The 12,256-nt window shown below is 42.7% G+C and overlaps 1 long non-coding RNA gene across 1 annotated transcript; it reads right to left on the bottom strand.

Annotated features, from left to right (window-relative positions):
- Positions 1–4,041: 4,041 nt before the first annotated feature.
- On the bottom strand, positions 4,042–10,348 carry LOC129349455 (uncharacterized). The gene is made up of 4 exons (XR_008602470.1): positions 10,017–10,348; positions 7,592–7,717; positions 6,660–6,705; positions 4,042–5,963 (listed from the first exon to the last, which is right to left on the bottom strand). It is a non-coding gene; the product is annotated as an uncharacterized LOC129349455 (long non-coding RNA).
- Between the last annotated feature and the right edge of the window lie 1,908 nt (positions 10,349–12,256).

Here is a 12,256-nt window from a genome sequence, read left to right as displayed (position 1 = left end):
ATTTCCTATTCATTTATACAGTTGGCTACTGCAGCGAACACTTCTGCATGTTCTCCTGTAGCAAAAGTAACTGTATATAACTGTAACGAGATGATGTGCCCGAAATGGATGCTTTGCTTTAATTGAGAAATAAACCTCTTAATTCATTTGCATGTGTGTGTTCTGGCCTGTAAGTGGGCATGTGTGCGTGTTGCTCTTTGTGGCTTTTGTGCACAGCTCCAGAAGATGAAGATACAAACTGCAGCCAGCTGATATAAAAAGACACCCAGCAGTGGTGGCAGTGGAGCCAAAATGATTCAATAAATGAGAGAGCAAAGCTGCAGTACAAAGCTTTGTGAAGCCAACTGTTTTGTACTTCAAAGTCTGGCTCAAATCAAAAACAAGCCTATTCAGCCTCCTGGCAGTCAGAACACAGTCCGTGGCTTATAGAAAGATCCAGTCATTTAAAAATTGTTGCCTTTGTTTAAATGGAGGCATCCTGTCAAATATATGTTTCCTGCCAACAGCATTAAATTGCACCAGTGGCCGTGAATTTGTATCTTATTTTTAATTCTCCAACATCTGATCTCACGTTATGATATCATATTTAGGGTCCGAGCACCGAATGGTGCGAAGACCCTATTGGAATGCAAGGAATTATTTATTATTATTATTATTATTATTATTATTATTATTATTATTATTCTTTTCCGGACTTTTGAATTGCCTTTTTGGTGGCCTTATCATACCCCAAAACGCATCAAACGTGGCATGCTCATCAGGCCTCGCGAAAAATTTGATATTTTATGGGAGTTGCGCATGTGTGGGGCAAAATGGCTCCATAGCGCCCCCTGGAAAATTGAAAATTTGGTCATTAGGCCAACTTGCACGATGTTTCATGTACAGCTACAAAAATTTGTATGCATATTCAGCACATCAGGAAACCCAAAAAAGTCAATCATGACCACGCCCTAACACCAACAGGAAGTCGGCCATCTTGAATTAGCTGTAAATTTTTCAAAATTAATAACTCATCGGGGATAAGTCCGACAGACGTCAAATTTGGCAATATATGCAAACACGCGACCTGATGAAAAATTATCAAAATGTTCATTTCATTTCAAAGGGCGTGGCCATGGCGACTCCCAAAAAAATGGATCCTTCGCCATGAAACAGGAAGTGGTGTCTAACTCAGCTGTACATGGTCCAATCTGCCTGAAATTTGACATGTGTGATCAATGTCCAGCCCTGACAATATCCATGTGGTTATATACATTCACAGTCATAGCGCCACCTTGTGGTAGCAGGAAATTGACATTTTTCACACTTTGATGTACTATTCTTAGCACGTTGATCAGATTCACCTCAAATGTGGTAACATAAGCCTGAACACATTGATGATGATTCCCAAAGAAAATGGTGACTCGTCGTCAAGGGGCGTGTCTGTGGCATTGCGGCGAATTTCGATTTCTCGCCATAAAAATTGAATTATTAATATCTCAGCTGGAAATGATCCAATCCGGACCAAACTTGATGTGATGGACACCAGTCCGGTTCTGAACACATCCACATTCATAAATTTAGAAATACTCATAGCGCCACCTATTGGCAACAGGAAGAAATTGTCATTTGCACGTGCCATTGCCTGATACTTTGTCATATGATTCTGAAAATTGGTCAGGTGAGTGACCACACATTGACGATGGCACAGTGTGAAGATTTTGACGATTCATAAAACGCTGTTGCCGTGGCAACGTATCGTTGCCGTGGCAACGTATCGTTGCCGTGGCAACGTATCGTTGCCGTGGCAACGTATCGTTGCCGGAATAAACAAAGTACTTTTTGACAGGTTAAAAATGCTCAAATGCTCGCCAAAATTACCACACATATCTGGACCGGCAACCCATTTCAGATTTTAGGGAAACTGCACATGTGTTTGGCAAAATGGCTCCATAGCGCCACCTGGAAAATTTCAAACATTTACTACGGCCAGTACGTGTCACCTAGAATTATGAAAGTTGGTAGGCATATGTAACTCGTCAAGACACACCAAAATGTAATTGACAGCCATGCCCAAAACCCAACAGGAAGTCGGCCATTTTGAATTATATGTCATACGTTTTGACGATTTTGGGTCATTTTTGTACATTTTCAAAAGCTATAAACTCACATAGGGTAACACCGAGAGAGCTGAAATTCGGCCAGGATGTAGTCCAGGCATGGGTGATCAAAAGTTATCAAAATGCTCACCTTAAGTCTGAGGGCGTGGCCATGGTGGCCTCGTGAATTTTGATGCTTCGCCATGAAACATCAACTGCTGTGTAACTGCCCTAAACATGCTCCAATCTGCCTCAAACTTTACAGGTGTGATCAGAGTCCAGTCCTGATCACATCCATAGGCCGACATAAACTCTCGGTTGCAGCGCCACCTGGTGGTTGGAAGGAAATGCTCTATAACTAGCCTGGACATGGTCCGATCTGCCTGAAATTTTACGTGTGATCAGAGTCTGACCCTGATCACATCCATAGGCCAATATACACTCTCGGTCGCAGCGCCACCTGGTGGATGGACAGGAAAAGCTCTAGAAGTAGCCTGAATATGCTCCAATCTGCCTGAAATTTTGCACGTGTGATCAGAGTCCAGCCCTCATCGCATCCATAGGCCGACATGCACTCTCGGTCGCAGCGCCACCTGGTGGATGTGCGTGGATTCGCCGACCAGCAAGGATGCGAGGACCCGTCCAACGCTGCTTGCAGCTTTAGTTTACTTTTTGATCGCAACAACTTGTCAAGATATGGAAATGATTTTAATTTGATATTCATTTCCACGTGTAGTAATCCTGACACCACAGCATACAAACTAAACAGGAACTATTAAGGAAGAAGTTTCGGTTATCTCCCTGCCTTGTAAATGGAGAAAATTTATTTTTAAAAAAATGCATAAAAGTTTTCTTGGTGCATGAACTGAGGCTGCTGACTGACCTTATATTGCACAATGTTCAATGTCTTTAAATATTTTCACAGTAAGGATTCATCTGTCGATCTATCTATACCTGAAACCTGATCCTCTGTATATAGTCTTCTACATGTTTGTTGTTTTTTTTTTTTTTAAGAATAAAGTCATTTGTATATAATGCTATGGGCAATTTTTGCACCGTTTTTTTCTTATTTATTCTTGCACTGCCTTTATACTCTTATACTTTCTCCTTTCCTAAGGAAGAAGTTTCGGTTATTTCCCCAGTTATGTTTGAAATGTAACATTACTTCTTCAGCTCAGTGCATCAGTGATCATATTGGTTTAGTGGTTGGAAGTCAATAAAACATTAGCGTCAGTCAAATTGAATGCGTCAGTGGATGGAAGTGGTGGTTGCCTTGTGCTGCTCTTCACTTCACTGCAGCTCCATGGCTCCATCTGCTGGACGGACAGAAGTGCAGCAGCTGATGGCAGCTTCTTTGACCTCACGCTGCTGTCAGACCCACAGATTAGGGTTTATTTCAGATATATATAATAGAAAATAGTAATTAAAAAATAAGCTGATGTTGTATTTTTGCAGCAGTGAGTTTTTACAGGGTTAAGAGCAACCAGTCAAAGGTTATTACTGAGGATTTTAAACAAAAACATTCAGGCAAACAGTTAACATCATAGGGTGCCTGACATGTTTGTTTTTTTTCCGGGTCGATACAGATTTTTTTTGTAATCAAGGAGATCAATAACCAAGATTTGGAATCACTACACATTTGCAGAAAAAATAAAGTTTTTGAACAGCACATAAAGTTAAGTTAAAATTAAAATAATCACGAGTTGCAGCCTTTGCTTATTTATGTTTTACATGCTGAAGTTGTCCTTCAGTGTTTCACTGATCAGATTGTGCTGTGGGCAGGACAAAGATCAGAGGGAGGCAGCTGCAGCAGACCCAAAGTAGTTTCACATTCATTTATCTGATCAGATTTCAGGGGGCTTTTTTTTTCTCTTTTTTTTTTTAAAGAAATGGGACCAATAATTGAAAACATGCTAAATATCAGATGGGATCATTGGTGTCACAGGACATCTGCAGACACAGGTCAAAGATTACAAGGAGTTTATTTAACGAATGAAACTAAAACCAACACAGAAAGGATAACTAAACCAAGGTGAAAACAAAAAGGGGAAACCAGACTAATTGTAGGAGAAAGGTTCTGGTTTCAAAGTCTGTGGTCTGGCAGAGAGCGGAAGAATGAAGAACCGGGCCTTCGTGGATTAAGGTGATTGAGAACAGGTGAATCAACCCCCACATCTGTGAGAGAGATGGATGGATGGATGGATGGATGGATAGATGGATGGATGGATGGATGGATGGATGGATGGATGGATGGATGGATGGATGGATGGATGGATGGATAGATAGGTAGGGAGGTAGATGGACCATAGATAGATGGATGGATAGGTAGATCCTGCAGTGGGGAAATTTTCAGTGTGGCAGTAGCAGATAGGAAAAAAAGTTAAAAAAAAAAAAAGCAGCACTCAGTGCACAGATATAAATAGATGCTTTCTCCTTAGAGAAGAAATAGAAATGCTTGTAAAAAAAAAAAAACCCTGTGAAATTGCACATATTGACTTATTTACATTTTATTGCAGTTACTTCATGGGTGATCTGAACTACTGGGAGCAGGCTTGATTGAACACAGTCTGACTGCTGCAGGAAGGAAGGACCTCCTTCAAACATCGTGGGTGAAGCAGTCTGTCCCTGAAGGAGCTGCCGGTGATGGTCCTGTTTCCCGCAGGGGGTGGGAGATGTCCTCCATGATAGACAACAGCTTTGTCATCATCCTCCTGTCTACCACCAGCCCAGGACAGAGCTTGCTTTCTTAACCAGTTTCTTTAGTCTCTTCCTGTCTGCAGCCGTGATGCTGCTGCTCCAGCAGACCAGTCCATACAGGATGGCTGATACCACCACACAACCATAAAAGGTCCTCAGAATTGCTCCCTGCACCCCGAAGGACCTCAGTTTCCTGAGCAGGTGAAGTCTGTTCTGACCTTTCTTACACCGTGCGTTGGTGTTCTATCTCTAGACATGTTTGAATGTCTTTATCAATAAATGCTCAAACACATGTTGAGTGTCAGCTCAGCTCTTTGTTCCATACATGTAAATGTTCCTATGTGATTGGTGTCTTGCAGTCAGAGTGTAAAGAATTGAAGCTGTCAGAGGCTTTCTGTGGTGAAGAGGCTGCAGGACATCAGCTGCTCCAACAGGTGAAGCCTTTGTTCTTTGGCTCCAACCAGAAGCAGCAATAAATCAGCATGAGCTGCAGCTTATCCACCTCATAGAGTGTATAATAAAGAAACCAAGAGGTTTTAGTTGATAGCTGTCGCTAGCAGTGTGTTGTTCAGGTTGTGAGGAGAAGTAAAAAGCTTACAGCAGCTGGTATTCCCAGGTAGTCTCCCATCCAAATACTAACCAGGCCCAACCCTGCTTAGCTTTGCAGATCAGATGAGATCAGGTGTATTCAGTCTCAGAAACAAACCTCACATGATTCAGATCTCCACTCACACCTTTTATTTGTCGTTTGGTTGCGCCAGTAATAATTGATAGCATCATTTAAGCAAAGTTAGAGCAACATCTTGTAGGACAGGTGGTGTAGAGGTAAGTTTTTTGCCTCCCCGGTACCTTAGTACCTTTATTATCTTCACTTCCTTAATACTTTTGTGTACCATCATTTACGAAAACTAACAGCTACACCCAGTAGGAAGGATAGTGCAGTGGTAAGTTATCTGCCTCTCATCCAGGAGGTCCTTGGTTGGAATCCAGCTCAAGGCTCTTTTTACACTTTGGCTGCATGACAACCTCTTGCAACCATCATTACAACAAACTCCACCAGGGGCCTTGTGTGACAGATAGCTCACACAGAGGGTGTGTGTCTGTCATGTGGACGGTCATGGTTCGAATCCCCGCTGGGAACCTTGTGGAGGGTGATAGTTGTGGTGTGGAGTGTCACTGGACTGGATCCTGGAAAAAGGGAAAACAAGGAGATTTACCCATAAGCAAGGCACGAAGGCACGAAGGCACGAAGGCACGAAGGCACGAAGGCACGAAGGCACGAAGGCACGAAGGCACGAAGGCACGAAGGCACGAAGGCACGAAGGCACGAAGGCACGAAGGCACGAAGGCACGAAGGCACGAAGGCACGAAGGCACGAAGGCACGAAGGCACGAAGGCACGAAGGCACGAAGGCACGAAGGCACGAAGGCACGAAGGCACGAAGGCACGAAGGCACGAAGGCACGAAGGCACGAAGGCACGAAGGCACGAAGGCACGAAGGCACGAAGGCACGAAGGCACGAAGGCACGAAGGCACGAAGGCACGAAGGCACGAAGGCACGAAGGCACGAAGGCACGAAGGCACGAAGGCACGAAGGCACGAAGGCACGAAGGCACGAAGGCACGAAGGCACGAAGGCACGAAGGCACGAAGGCACGAAGGCACGAAGGCACGAAGGCACGAAGGCACGAAGGCACGAAGGCACGAAGGCACGAAGGCACGAAGGCACGAAGGCACGAAGGCACGAAGGCACGAAGGCACGAAGGCACGAAGGCAGATTTTGCCCAAATGTAAAAAAAAAAGCTTGAGTAGGGTGGGGGATCGAACCTGCACTCTCCAGGTTCCAAACCACCACCACTACCTCTGGACTACCAGTCCTACATACCCAAATACAGGCTTTTCTTCTATTCGTCAAGGTGGTGACATCAACACTGAAAGAAAAAAAAAATCCACAAAATCAAAAAAAGAAGATAATCTACCTACAACTTTTAAAGAACACGCTAAAAAACACAATACTAAAAAGTCACACTCTTCTCCTCATCACTCATTTTTACATTTTAACACAATTTCAAAGCCACACAAATCACATTCTTCATGTCAAATCACTTCTCTTCACTACAAATGGGAGAGAACAGAAAACAAATAAAATACAACTTATGGCTTAAATATCTTCAAAATCTCTTTGCTATTCCTCTACATTCAAATTCCTCAACACCACTCAACAATCACCTGCAGGATCTCTTACTTCTTTCTTAGCTCTGACAAAACATCTTCAAGACTCTGAGAAGACAACTCATTTTCAACACATTTGCTGCTTCGTCTAAGTGTCCACACGCATCTCCAGTCATCCACAGGCCTCACCACTGATCAGCTGCACAAACTTACATGTTAAACTTCTCCAAAGATAAAATACAGGCCCTTCTGTCTGATCACAACTTTTACTGGTGGCTCATATTTCAAGTTCATTTCCTTGCAAAGTCTTTATTTTGGATTAAAGTGGGATCTGTGACCAGGCAGATCACTTGTTTATTCTTAGCATTTGGATTTCACTGACATTCCTGTCATGTAGAAAAATAGAAATATCTTTGCATTGATTCAGCTAAACTAACTCTGATGCTTTCATCCTGAGCTCCACTCAAACATTTCACTGTGCAGCAGCTCAGCAGTTTGTTTAAGAAAAGCATTTAGGTTCAATCTGTGAAGCCCAAAACCCACCAGCTTTGAAAAATGACACCATTTACCAGAGTCACAAACTGTAAAAACAGAAGGAATTGTTGGATTTTCTATGTGAATGTGTCGCCTCTCTAGTTAACTCACCCGGTTACGTCTCCATCCTGACGCTGCTCTGCTGGACCGGAGCTTCTGGACCAGCCGGGTGGACCTTCCTTCACAGATCTTCCCGGTGGGAGTGATTCTGAGTCGGCCTTGGTTGACTGCAAACTCCTTAAAATGGACACATGAGAGGAAATCGTGGACAAATCGATACAACAGCTTGTTCGGTTTGTCCTGTTCTTAAATGGGTAGAAAACTGCTGAGAGCTCTCAGTTCAATTCAATTTTCAATTCAATTTTATTTATATAGCGCCAATTACAGTCAAATTGTCTCGAGACGCTTTACAGAACCCATATGCCTGACCCCCAGAGCAAGCCAAAAGGCGACAGTGGCAAGGAAAACACCCTTTTAACAGGGAAAAAAACCTCGAGCAGAACCCGGCTCTAATGTGGGGGGAACCATCGGCCTGCTGGCCGGGCGGGTTGAGAGGGACAGAAGAGGTAGAAAGGTAGAGATAGAGGGGTAGAGGTAGAGATAGAGGGGTAGAGATAGAGAGGTGGGGGGTGGGACACAAGGACCATAAAACACAGCCACACATCTGAAGCATCCAGCATCCAGCTCTGGGACCAGGGACACTCGGAGAAAGGACACAGAAAGAAACAGAGTGAATGTAATGCAATAATGGTATATGTAGTAAATACATAGGTAGTTAGAGAAGGGCTCAGTGCATCAAGAGAGGTTCCCCAGCAGTCTAGGCCTATAGCAGCATAACTAGGGGCAGAACTAAGGGACGTCAAGAGGGGAAGTCAGTTGTGCAAATGAAAACACAAGCATACCCCGTCAGGGTCCCCCAGTCAGCCCTAACTATAAGCTTTGTCGAAAAGGAAGGTTTTAAGCCTGGTCTTAAAAATAGAGAGGGTGTCCGCCTCCCGAACCCAAACTGGGAGCTGGTTCCACAGGAGAGGCGCCTGATAACTGAAGGCTCTGCCTCCCATTCTACTTTTAGAGATTCTAGGAACAACAAGTAAGCCTGCAGTCTGAGAGCGAAGAGTTCTGCTAGGATAATATGGTACTATCAGGTCTTTAAGATATGATGGAGATTGGTTGTTAAGAGCTTTATATGTCAGAAGAAGGATTTTGAATTCTATTCTAGATTTAACAGGAAGCCAATGAAGAGAATCCAATATAGGAGAAATATGATCTCTCTTGCTAACTCCCGTCAGTACTCTGGCTGCAGCGTTTTGGATCAGCTGTAGATATTTCAGAGAGCTATTGGGACAACCTGATAATAAGGAATTACAGTAGTCAAGCCTAGAAGTAACAAATGCATGGACTAGTTTTTCTGCATCACTCTGAGACAGGATGTTCCTGATTTTCACAATATTTCTCAGGTGGAAAAAGGAAGTCCTACAGATTTGTTTTATGTGCGAGTTAAAGGACATGTCCTGGTCAAAGATAACACCGAGGTTCCTCACAGTAGTACTGGAGGCCAATGTAATGCCATCCAGAGTAGCTATATGCTTTGAAAGCAATTCTCTAAGATGTTTGGGGCCAAATACAATGACTTCAGTCTTGTCTGAATTTAGTAGTAAGAAATTATAGGTCATCCAGGTCTTTATGTCCTTAAGACAATCTTGCAGTCTAGCTAGCTGATTAGTTTCATTTGACTTCATAGATAAATACAATTGAGTGTCGTCAGCATAACAATGGAAATTAATACAGTGCTTCCTAATAATGTTGCCTAAGGGAAGCATGTATAATGTGAACAGTATTGGTCCTAAGACAGAACCCTGAGGAACTCCATGATTAACCCTAGTATGCTCAGAAGAGTCATTGTTGACATGCACAAACTGGAACCTGTCTGATAAGTAGGATTTAAACCAGTCCAGTGCTGTCCCTTTAATGCCAATAGAATGTTCTAGTCGCTGTAATAAAAGTTTGTGGTCGATTGTATCGAATGCTGCACTAAGGTCCAATAAAATAAGTATAGAGACCAGTCCATTATCTGACGCTATGAGAAGGTCATTAGTAACTTTCACCAGAGCTGTTTCTGTGCTATGATGCACTCTGAAGCCTGACTGAAACTCTTCAAACAAGCTATTCCTTTGTAAATGTTCACATAATTGATTTGCAACTGTTCTTTCCAGAATTTTGGAGAGAAATGGGAGGTTGGAAACTGGTCTATAGTTGGCTAAAACATCTGGATCTAGAGTGGGCTTTTTAAGTAAAGGTTTGATTACAGCAACCTTAAAAGCCTGTGGTACATAACCTGTTACTAGAGAGAGATTAATCAGATCTAACATTGAGGAATCAGCTCTGACAGAGTGTTGCTCTGACTCCATGTGTGACTGAGGCTGGAGTGAACAGAGCTGCTGCTGCTCAGATGCAGCTTCTTATTAGCACAACAACAGACGCTGCGTTCACTACGTCTGTGGGTGTGGAGCTGATAAAGAGGATCTTCACCACTGACCTGAGCTGCTGCCACACGGTGAGACGTCCAACAGAGTCACTGAGCAGCTGATGATGAAGAAGATGAAGGCTTCAGGAGGAGGTGGAGGAGGAGAAGCTGCAGGGCCACATGAGACACTGAAGAGACAAACCAGAAATGATTCACACACTAGACATGAAGAAAAGAAAACATCAGAGAGTGTAAAATACAAGAATGAGTCCTGAACATCACAGGCGTAACCCGTAGAGCTACATGACCACACATGTTCTGGTCTTGAAAACGTGTATTAATCCAATAGAAAGTCTAGGGGTAGGGTTAGGGTTGGAGAGGAAGGTCCTTACAGTTGTAATGAAAAAAATAGGGTAATTAATATTACACATAAATATTTTTAATGTTAATACTAAGCAGCCGAATATTCTGAGAAATTAATCCGTGGTTTTTCCTTCAGCCGTTGTAGATCTAGATAACCTAAAGGTACAGTGCAACCACAACGGCTGAAGGAAAAACCCCAACTTTATTCTAAGAATTTTTTGGCTAGTGTGACTTAATATTAAATTATGAAAAAATGTATAATTTTATATCCATGTTTTTGGTACATTGCTACTGTCAGGACCTTCCTCTGTAACCTGAACCCTACCCCTAGACTTTCTATTGGATTGATACACCTTTGCTGACAGCCAACATGTGTGATCATATAGCTCTGCGGGTTAAGCCACTGACGCATGTAGTTGGTCCTCAATGCTGAGGCCCTGGTTCGATTCCCGCTCGCAACCCTGTGCTATATTAGTTGTTCTCATTCTTATTTCTACCCCATTGTCTGGCTGTCTCTCACTACGCCTATCCATCAATTAACTGCAAAAGACTACAACACTTATTTACAAATTTCCTGTTTATTTATTAAATACAATTCTTTAATTTCTTACATCTTTTTTCCCCCCATACTTTATAAAAGTTTAATTGTCTTAACTTTTTCCCATTTATTTAATTGCTTCTTTTTTATGTATTTTCTTTCTTTAATCTTCTTCTTCTCTCTAGAATTTAACACCAACCTTCAATTTTGGGTCATTTTTAGACATTTTGAAAAGCTATCAACTCAAACAGGGTAACACCGACAGATATGAAATTCAGCCAGGATGTACTCCAGGCATGGGTGATCAAAAGTTATCAAAATGCTCCACAAAAGTCTGAGGGCGTGGCCATGGCAGGCTCCCAAACTTTGATGCTTCGACATGACACATCAACTGCTGTGTAACTGCCCTAAACATACTCTAATCTGCCTCAAACTTCACATGTATGATCAGAGTCCCGCCCTGATGACATTCACATGCTGAAATACAGCCACAGTCATAACGCCACCTGGTGGATAGAAGGAAAAGCTCTATAACTAGCCTGGACATGGTCCGATCTGCCTGAAATGTTATGTGTGTCATCAGAGTGCGGACGTGATCACATCCATAGGCCAATATACACTCTCGGTCGCAGCGCCACCTGGTGGACGTGCGTGGATTCGACGACGAGCATGGATGCGAGGACCCGTCCAACGCTGCTTGCAGCTTTAATTTGTATTGGATCCCCTGTAGGCCAGTGTTAGTATATTGCACATGGCTCAACCAACTGATGCTCATTCCAGAATAAAATGGTTATTTATTCAGATCTGTCAGACAACTGTCAGATTTTTAGGTTGCTAACGTTATGAATTGTTTTTCTACAAGCCAAAACACTAAACGCTTCTTATAAGCACCAGTAATCCTAACCTGCTATAATGAATAATAACACTGGCCACAGTCATTTCACCAACAGAAGAATGCATTTACTAATAATACTACAACATTATTACCACTGCTAATAAATGTACTCTATAAGGTTTATTTTAAGGGCAAATCTGTTAGATCATCCATGTTAATCTGCGAGATTACATTTTTAGTCTGTAAAATTATCTGCCTAATAATGTTTAGTAAGGCATAGTTGTAAGCATGGTGGTGGCAGCATCATGATGTAGGGATGCTTCTGGGCAGCAGGCCCTAGAAGGCTTGTAACAGTAGAGGGTAAAATTAATGCAGTAAACTATAGAAAAACCTTAAAAGATAACCTGATGCAGTCTGCCAGAGATCTGCTTTGTTTTCCAGCAAAACAATGACATGAAGCTACACAGAAATAGTTTAAAGACAACAAGATGAATATTCTGGAGTGGCCAGAGTCAGACCCAAATGTCAATCCAACTAAGGCAGGGGTAGCTAACATGGTGCCTGGGGGCGCCTGCT

Source organism: Amphiprion ocellaris, chromosome 8 (genome assembly GCF_022539595.1).
Source record: "Amphiprion ocellaris isolate individual 3 ecotype Okinawa chromosome 8, ASM2253959v1, whole genome shotgun sequence".
Lineage (NCBI taxonomy): Eukaryota > Metazoa > Chordata > Actinopteri > Pomacentridae > Amphiprion > Amphiprion ocellaris.
This window is presented reverse-complemented; position numbering and strand designations above follow the sequence as displayed.